Source organism: Achroia grisella, unplaced genomic scaffold, assembly GCF_030625045.1.
Source record: "Achroia grisella isolate CSIRO2021 unplaced genomic scaffold, CSIRO_AGI_Agris_v1 utg976, whole genome shotgun sequence".
Taxonomy (NCBI): Eukaryota; Metazoa; Arthropoda; class Insecta; order Lepidoptera; family Pyralidae; genus Achroia; species Achroia grisella.
Window position 1 is genome coordinate 1540521 of NW_026713078.1, and position 11087 is coordinate 1551607.

Here is an 11087-nt window from a genome sequence, read left to right on the forward strand (position 1 = left end):
TACATATACCCGTACAAAGCCGGGGCGAGTAGTTAGTGTATTTATAAAACATATGTACTAACGAAAGGAAGGTAGTATGATAGTATGTCTATTCAAAAACACTTTTGAATAGACTGCCCGAGAGACTACAGCATGGGGTTTTTCAAGAAGGGTATATTAAGGTTTCTTAAGGGTCGGCAACGCGTATGTAACACCCCTGGTGTTTCAGGCGTCCATAGGCCACGGTAACCGTTTACCATCAGATGGGCCGTATGCTGGTTTGCCACCTAAGTGGTATAAAAAAATCTCTCAATGAGTTTTTTAATGTGTAAAAAGAATTGATAGAAAATTCTAAAATTGGAAACATAAACCTCACTTATAATTATGGTAATACGGCCGAAAAACTCCAAATGGATTCCCGTTATCACCTGCCTATAATGGATCAAGCCAACAGATGTGGCAGCAGGGAAACTTTTCAAATTTGTCTCCGCAAGCAATTATAAGTTACATTTTGCGTTTCTACCTCAGTCCAGTTAATAACAGCGATGATTATATTGAACAAGAAATTATAAAAAGTGCTTGCGGCCGCCCGCGAAATGAATTTTCCGCTTGACTAATTATTAAAAAATAAGTTTTTAATTTTCCAACCCTCTGAGTTTGGTTCACGTGAATATTTATTTCTTAATATTCCGTGTGTCCTCGGAATAGAATTACGATGTAGATATTCTTTATTCGTTATATCCTATTCAGAGACAATGCGTCTCCTCTCACCTACGTGATACTTTCAATCGAAATTTTACTATAAATCTAAATATATATAACTCAAAGGTGACTGACATAGTGATCTATCAACGCACAGCCCAAACCACTGGACGGATCGGGCTGAAATTTGGCATGCAGGTAGATGTTATGACGTAGGCATCCGCCAAGAAAGGATTTTGATTAATTCTACCCCCAAGGAGATAAAATAGGGAATGAAAATTTGTATGAAACTTTGTAAATTTTAACCGATCGGGCTGAGACTTTGCATGAATAATGCTACTAGGATTTTCTACAAAAAATTTTGATAAATTCCACCCCTAAGGGGATAAATTAACGCGAGCGAAGCCGCGGGCAAAAGCTGGTATATAAATATATTACGCTCTACTTTTGAATCTCACGCAACTGATATATTGCTCTATTGTTACAGTAAATAAAAAAAGATACGGGTCACCCCGTATCTTGTTAAAGGATTGTTAGTAATATGGACTCTCGACCCCATTGCTAGCAATGTACCATGTCACGTTGACCTCCATGCGGTTGCCCCTGAAAACCATCGTGATAAATTCGAGAGAAATTTATCAGGATGGGCCAACTGATCTGATCTCATGTTCGTCTTATCATCCTCCACTGGTGCCGCCAGCGTTAACCGTTAGCGCAGGCAGGAGCACCATTTCGTTATCATATACAAAAAAAAAGATGCTATTTTTATTATTTTTATCTGATAATTCATTCATTATATGTAATTGCAATATCTTGCACAGTTTTTCAAATTTCTATACTGATATATGATGACTTGAACGAAAGAAAATAGAAGAGGGAATAAAGAAAGAGAAAAATAATAAAACGAAGTTCAAAATACATTCCCTAGAAAATTGTAGACATAAAGGTACTGACTTGAAGGTTGAAAGGTACAGACATGAAGGTACTGACAAACTCTTAGATCATTTATAATTCTTAGTCTAGGCATTCAGTGTGATCCAAAGAGACGATAATTTTCACTCAGTTCAAAGACAGTCCAAATCAATAATGTAGTTTACCTTCGTACGTAAAGCAAACGATTGATTCAGTGTTGCCAAATAATTTTGAATACGCCAACTAACATGATTTATTTAAAATTAAAGTACATTTACAATTAAGTATAATGCTGACCATCATAGAATGAATTGTTTGTATATCTTTTATAGAATATATCACTTTTATATCTCAGAAAATTTTCTTATGTCAACGTGTAAACATTATCATTTTAATATATTTCAATATTTAATTTACTGCTGAATTTTCTTATTTCCAAAACAAACTAGTGGTCGCCCAGTGTTTTTATTGACATAATGTATTTTTATGCATAATTAAAAAAATATTTGCTATCTGCACTTCTCTATACAAACTATTAGTGTGCGAAATTTTATACTTCTCAGTCCTCGCAAATTTCCTAAAGAGAGGTACAAAGTTTTTGGTTCATTAGGCTGCGTCGATTTTGACGGGACTTTCACTTTTTCTCACCAAAGCGGGATTAAATCCTAAAGGGAGGGTCCCTTTATTCACAAAATTTTTGGAAGTAATACATACTAAATCTGCCAGTTCTCGTGGTAAACTGCTAAGGTGGCAACACTGCATTCATTACTGGATCTACTAAGACGTTATTCAGCTGCTCGACTGGATGACTCAGCAACGCGTCGTTGGCTTCCCGAGTTTATCTCAACGAGCGGTGAATTTCGTTACACAGAGATCTCTTTGCAAGTCATTCGTAGACGAATAGTGCAACTTGTTGTAAATAAGTTCGCTTTGAAATGAATCCACTGCTAACGTTGCTTTCAAAATATTATAAGAGTGAATAAATAAGGTCTGCCAAGAACTACTAAACTAAGAAATTGAGTTAATCTCAAGAGTCAAGCATTTAATTATTGGAAAGAGCAGTAGGTGCAAAAAAAAAGTCATGACTATTCAGAAGTGCTTCAATGTAATTTTAATTGAATAAAGCATTTCCTATTGTAATCTAATTTAAAATTATATTATGATAGTTATATTAATCTACTGCTATTAGTTCATTTGGTCACGGACCAGTAAACACTAGGCGTCCAAGCCATATACCAACTCTATACAATGCCTGTGATGCATCATTCAGAGGCAAAACCAAGGCACCAATAAAGTAAGTTTTAAGGAATTAAATAAATACAAACCAAACATGGCCTATATTATGACGACCTCGGTGGTCTAGCAGTCAAGCACACCGCTTTACGACCGATGGTCGCGGGTTCGATGCCTCGCACGGCACAAAAATTTGTTTTAATGAGTATGATTATTTGTATCGGTCTGGGTGTTTTCTATGTATATTATGTATGTATTTACAAAAAAAATATCTATGTATATATATCAGTTATCTAGTACCCATAACACAAGCTCTAGCTAACTTAACTTGGGTCTAGATGGATATAATTGTCCTGAGATTATTATTATTATTATATTATGTACTTAACTAAGATTTGCAGATTTTGCTAAATAGAAAAGGAAACGCTTCTACACATCTTGTGTGGTAATAGCCCATCATCATCATACATAAAGGAAATATCTGCTTTAAAAGTATGCACTCTATCTTGAGGAGATAAAAAACCATCGCTCCTAAGAATATCCTTCAATTCTTCTCTCTAACCAGCATAGGTAGCGGACTCTAAAAAAGGACGAGCACAATAGATCTATGCAGGTCGCAGTGCTACAGCCCAAATAATACCCCATACTCCTTAATAAAAAAAAGATTTATCTTTCTTTTATTAATAACTATCTAATTTTTTTAAATAGCATATAAAAATTAGATAGTTATTAATAAAAGAAAAATAAATATTTTTTTTATTAAGAAGTATGGGAGCGTAGTAACGCTCCGAATAAGATATTATATGCTATTTAAAAAAATTAGATAGTTATTAATTGGGCGTAATTTTGAGTAGTAAATCATTAGTAAATGATTTACTACTCAAAATTACACCCAAGAGGTTGTGAGTACATATCTGGACGACGTCAAACAAACCTTTAAGTGTCTGTTTATATTACTCTCCGGTGAAGCGAGAATCATATCCAACCAAAGATTAATATGAGATGACGGTAAGCTCGCCACCTGCCACATTTGATTCAGAATATATCAAGCGAAATGTAGGCAAGTGTTGAGTTCATCACAATGTCGTCACTTAACAATGTCTCTGAATATCCCATTTAGGAGAACTGTCATGACGGTATATGTTTTATTTTTCTATTATTTATTACTAGCTGTGCCCGCGACTTTGTCCGCATGTTATAGTGGTCTTAACTAAATAAAGAAAACATATTAAATAATATAACCCAAACAGAAAAGTTTCATCGTTATAGCTTCAAAAATGATGAATTTCCATTCAAATTTTCATCCCCTATTTTATTTTACCCTGTTAAATAAAGGTAACATTTGTACAAACTTTGAATTTATTTTTATTTATATTTTATCAACAGCTTAAAAAATTAATTTCACGATTCTAGTTTTAAATATCACGATATTTCTATACAAACTTTCATCGCCCCTTTCAACCCCTTCAACAAAAAGGTTACTTTTTCGCATTAAAAAGTAGCCTATGTCCTTTCTCAAGGTCTAGACTATATGTGTAGTATATTTAAATCGGTTTGGTAGTTATGGCATGAAAGCGAGACAGACAGAATTACTTTCGCATTTATAATATTAGTATTATTATTACATACTACAAAATCTATGAAATTAAATAAATAACAAATGGTGGTAGAGGCTGTCAGTAATGAGGATAGTAGCTCAATAGTAGTCATAGTAGTAGTAGTAGTAGTCATAATATACCATGTTAGGTCGACCTCCACACAGTGCCCCCTGGAAACTATCGTGGTCAATTTCTGGTAATTTCGCAACGATGGGCAGACTCACCTAACTTCACGCTCATCCTATCATCCTTCACTAGTGCCTCGCCTATATATACCGTTAGTGCAGACGGGTGCACCATTCCATTATCATCTCCTAAAAATATAACAAATCTGATTTAGGCATAAGGCTGGGAGATAGGTAAAGATAAAAGAAAATTCTTCCAACTCTTAATTTTGCATACGCCAACAACACTTGTTCAGGAAATTAATACAAACAGAATTTCGTGACCGCCGTCCCTTTGTGAGTCGTTACTTTTTTGTGGCGTCATTTTTGAGGGTAAGCCAAAGTTTAGAGCTGGGCATTATAGATTATTTACGTAATTCGTATAACAAAAATTAATTTAGGTATTAGTAGAGTAAGATACTATCCATCTTGTTTCCGTCTGTGGGAATACTTCCGCCTCACCTTTTATTATAGCATAGGAGCCAACGAGGTTGCGGCTCGCCGATGTTAAACAATAAACCTAGACTACCGAGGACGTCAAAATTGTAATCAAAATCAAGTTTTCTATTTTGATTAGATAATTATTAGTGTATTTTAAAATGACTGCCATTAAACAAAAGAAAACGAAAATATAAAACAACGATCTCAAAAATGCCAGCATGCCGCCCATTCATACATGGATGCGATGCGTGGGCACATCTGTTTCACCTACATCAACCGCCTAGCGGATTGTGTTGTGAGGTATTTATCGTTTGAAGGGTGATAAATTGCAATGAAATCTATACTAATATTATAAAGCTGAATTTGTTTGTTTAAACGTGCTAATCTCAGGAACTACTGGTTCGAACTAAAAAATTCTGTCTTTTGTTGGATAGTCTATTTGTCGAGAAAGGCTATTTTGTTGCTTTGAACGTGCTAATCTCAGGAACTACTGGTTCGAATTGAAATATTCTTTTTGTGTTAGATAGTCCATTTGTCGATGAAGGCTTTAAGCTATTTAACATTACGCTACGACCAATAGAAGCGAAGCGTTAGTGAAAAAAGTAAACGGGGAAAATTGTTAATATTTGAGGGCTTCCAAAGTTTGCGATAGTGTTTTTGATAACCATGGGAATGAAGTCGCGGGCACAGCTAGTTACAGAACAAATGGCATGCCATCATACATGTAGAATGTTTACTTGACCTCGCGACTCGCGACAATGGCGCTCGTAGATGCACCATCATACATAATAATAATAATAATCATCATCATCTCAGGCCAATTCACACAGCGCCATCTAGATCCAAGTTAAGATAGCTAAAGCTTGTGTTATGGGTGCTAGACAACTGATACAAATACATAGATTTCTTTTTTCGTAAATACATACATATTATACATGGATAACACCCAGACCGATAAAAACAATCATACTCATGAATGCAAATGTTTGTGCCGTGCGAGGAATCGAATCCGCGACCATTGGTCGTAAAGCGGTGTGCTAGACCGCTAGACTACCGAGGCCGTCAAAATCATCTCAAAATAGTCAAAATAATCCCACACACAATCATACATCATCATATCATCACGAGAGGACGATCTTATTTAAGATTTTTTCTCATTAAAAATCCTCTGGAATGGTAACTCTTGAGGACTACTGCGGACTTCACATTATGATATTATGGTACTTACCAACACCTTGTTTGTCATTACTAGACAGCCTCGGTGGTGCAGCGGTTTGGCACACCGCTTTACTTGACGGTCGCGGGTTCGATTTCTCGCACGGTGCAAACATTTGTATTCATGAGTATGATTGTATTTTCTGAGTATTTTCTATGAATATTATGTATGTATTTACAAAAAAAAATATTTATATAAGGTGTACCAATAACACAAGCTCCTTTTACTGTGGAACTAGATGGCGCTGTGCTAATTGTTAAGGGTTATTTATTATTATTATTACTGTTACACAAAAAAATACCTCTAGATTAGAATCTCATAGGTTTTGTGAACAATTCTACAAACAATATTCCACAAATACTTCCTAAGGGGACCATGAGTTTGCATCTAAATGATGAAATTACTGAATACTAAATTAAGATTCGAAATATTATGAACAGTAGATATTATATAAGTCAAGCTCCGCGGATCAAAATGGCTGCTATCTATTGTTTAGAAAGTCTAGAATTCTCATCTAGAACAAATAGATATTCTGTATAATCAAGGAGCGTCTTAACTACCATTAATTAACGAACCTCTGTGCTGGAAAGTTGAAGCAAAAACTAAATTATTATGGATACCGATTACCCGTTAGTTCGTTAGCTTTTTAAATAATAAAATATAAATACACCGTATCTTCTTCTCAAAATTAATTAAGATCCTTTCACCTTTATAATATTATATTATATTTTTTATAATTAAAGATTACTATCTATCTTTAATAATAATAATAATTAACACGCACACACACATACACACACACACTGCACTTACTTGGTTTCGGCCCGTAAGTGTGGCGAAAACCAGCAAAAGCTGAGTAAAAAAAAAATAATAATATCTGTGGACAATTCACACGGCGCCAAGCTAAGCAGAGCTTGTGTTTATAGGTACTAGACAAACACAACTGATATATATCCTTAGGTACATTTTCTTTATAAACACATAAATATATATAGAAAATACCAAGGCAAATAGAAATAAAAACGATACTACTCACGAATACCGCGTGAGGAATCGAATCCTCGACCATCGGAAGGCAATCGTTGAGCAACACCACTGAGACCGACTAATATTAGGATAGAAGAAAAAAATCCTTTTACAATTAACTAAAAATCGACTTAGTGATTCGTTCCGTTAGTATTATTATTATTTATTTTAATTCGGATTACATCCATATTGTGTTAGTAAAAACTTATAAAACTATGTTAGTAATCTATAATATAGAGATATATTTAATTCATATATCTGTGTCCACGTCCAGAAGCACTGGGTCCACGATGCAACGATATCCAGTGCCTCTGGAGCGGACAATCAAGTATACTCGCAACAGTTGTTAGGATCCTGTTTGTGTTCCACCGAATTCTAGACATCAGTGATGCAGCTCTTTTGCGCATTATGGCTTGTAGCGGATGTATTACTTCTACCGGAGTAATTATTCTATTACTAGTAGTAGAGTAATATCCAAATTACTAACAATCCCCTTAGGATTGTTAGTAATTTGGACTAATAATCTCATTACTAGCAATGTATGTCAGGTTGATCTCCACGCAGTTCCCTCTGAAAACCATCGTGATAAATTCCTGGTGAATTCGTCATGATGGGCTAACTGACCTGATCTCATATTCATCTTATCATCTTCCGCTAGCGTAAACCGTTTACTCAGGCGGTTCCATTATCATCCTTAAGAAAAAAAGTATTAGTTCTAGATCGTCTTGATCGGTACTTGGTAATACTCATAGTATTAACATCATGCATACTGCCATGTCGCGCTCGTCATCCTCGTAATGTTTTGAGTCTGTGACGCATTGCGTTTGCGCGAGAAAACTACAACTACAAAATGGCTTCTTCTGCAGACATTCTTACAAACTGTTGTACTTCCGATGGCTAATTATTTTACACTCTTCTACATAACTATATATGTCTGCAACTTACTTTTACTTGAATATACTATTTCTATGCAAGAAAACCTGCATATAAATACAGCCCCTATAATCATACGCTAACACTGCTCTTTTTAAATCACGACCATCAAGTCATTAAAACTAACTGCTCCCTTTATACAACACGCTTCGCTACACAGCATCTCAATATCATTTTATATTCATAGAACTATGTCAAGACCCATTAAAATGTAAAAAATTGTCCGCTCATTGTACGCTAGGACCGTATCGATTGGGTTTGATTTATGGCGTGCTTGTGACCCGTGGAGGATATTGCAACATGCGTTTCTACCTAATTACTACCATTAAGTACTGCAGTGTTCAGTATTTTACTGTTACTAAAATGCTATATAACTTTTGTATGTACAGTAACACGCAGTTTTATGTTTCGCTTTAAAATAGGCGGATACTGACAAACGAGTTTATGGTACATCTGATGTTTTTTATTGGGTTTTTTGGGTTATTGTCAGGCGCTTGGACCAGTAGCACTGCGACTTACATAGATCTATTGTGCTCGCCCTTTTTCAAAGTTCGCTACCTAGACCCGTCTGGCACAAGAATTGAAGGATATTCTTAGGACAGATTGTTTTTATCTCCTCAGGAAAGAGTGTAAACTTTCTAAAGGAGATATTTCGTTTATGTATAACACCTTCCAGCAATGGTATTTCCGAACCGATACGATATTGAAACCTTCAAGAAAAGAGCTTATTCTTTTTTAAAAGGCCGACAACGTACTTGCTGTTGCGGGTGCTCATGGGCAGCGGTAATCACTTACCATCAGGTGAGCCGCATGCTCGTTTGTCCCCTCTGTTATACAAAAAAATATGTAGAAGTGGGCTACAACCACATAGGATGTATAGTGGCATTTCCTCTTTAGTTTGGCAAAATCTGCAGATATTTGTTGTGCATACATCTGATGTTAAACGGTTACCGTAGTCTATGGACGCCTGAAACACGTTATCGACCCCTTAAAAAAACCTTGATATTCAAGGTTCTTAAAGAACCATGTATTCTCTCGAGAAAACCTTGTCACGCTAAAAATGTATTCATGAGTATGATTGTTGGTATTTGTCTGGGTATTTTCTATATATATATATATACTGTATGTATTTTCGGAAAAATGTATTAAGGTATGTCTATCAGTTGTCAAGTTCTAACCATGACACAAGATCTGCTTTACTTGGAACAAGAGGGCGCTGTGTGAATTCTCCAGTATAATTGTTTAATTTAATAGAAATAGTAGCTATTTGTATTACTTCTCAACAAAGATATCTAAATGAAAAATGAAAATTATTAGCCATCCCAAACCTACAGTCTGTTTGTCTACTATCTTATGTCTCTACTGTTTTTAGTATAGCATTCTTTCTATTTTCTATTTGCTTCACTCCTAGAGAACGTAGCTTTATGTTTAATAGGCTATCCTTTTTTAAGAATTCATTTAGCATTACCAGTTAGTAATAGTTGTCTTTTTAAATATAAATGAGCAGGCTATGATCACAGTCTTATCATTAGACTTTTTTCATTCAATACCTTGAAAATCTTTACTTGCCTGTGGTCGAAATCTTACACTACTATTAGACATTTTTCTTTCAGAACCCTAAGAATCTTTTGTATGTTTATTATGTTTTGGACTACTTGTGGCAGCGTGATGGGCCGAGTCAATGTGCTTCCTCTAATATGGTTGAGTGCAAAGTTGGCTGACTCATCCGTCATACTTGTGAACGGGTGCTGTTTATGGCAACTGATTCTTCGGGTTACTAACACTGATTAGACTATTTGCTTTTGAAATAGCATATGCTGGTGGTCCTTCAAATGTCCCAAATTTGAATTTAAAAAAGAATTAGTATCATTGTAATCATGTACAAAATTTTTTTTAAAAGAATAAGAGCTGAGTTTCTAGTCAGTTCTTCTCATCTCGAAATCCTTTCGAACTAACAGTAGATTTGACATAACATAAGAGTGTATAATATATATACATGAATAAAGATATTTTAATTTTGAATTTGAATTTATGTATGATGTGATCAATATATGTACTTAAAAAATTACAATGCGCAAGATCCATTACTATGCAGATCAAATTGGTTCAATTTAATAAATTGACATCAACCTCATGACCCTAAATGGATATTGCAGTATGCAATTCGTTCTCAATTGGTTTAATTAAGAATGATTGTAATGAAAGTTTATCATTTGGGAGAGATCTTGAAGTATAGTAATTGAACTGTACACTCTTTCTTAATGTTTCACATTCTTTTTTTATTTTACAAGCTTACGACTTGCCGGAAAATTCTAACTCAAAAAATTGTTGGTCTAGCAATCTTCATTTAAAATGAATCTCCAACTATGAAGTTATGCAACATTTTTAATTTAGTTTTCAAAGTTTTTAAATTAAGAATCCCTATGATTTATTATTGTAGAAATTTATAAAAATTTTTATCCATTGTTAATTTAATAGAACATTTGCTTGCTAACTGTTAAGAATTCTTATTAATTCGTAACAAATCTCAGAATAACTATAATAATAACTTTTAACGACTGGGTTTCTTAAAGACTGTACTTTCAGTATTTTATATTAAGAGATTGACAATAATAATAGAACAAAGGAAAAAGGTATTTAAAATATATAAAAAAACATAATAAAAGTCTAAAAAGATGCGTCGTGCTATTGTGCATATTAATTCATGACATTTCACATAGAGCCATCTAGTTCCAAGCTAAGCAGAGCTTGTGTGATGGGTACTAGACAACTAATGTAACCACTTAGATATGTTCTGTAGAAAACACCCAGACTGATACAAACAGTCATACTCATAAATACAAATGATAAAAAAACAAAATTGACATTTTGTAATGAAGTTCT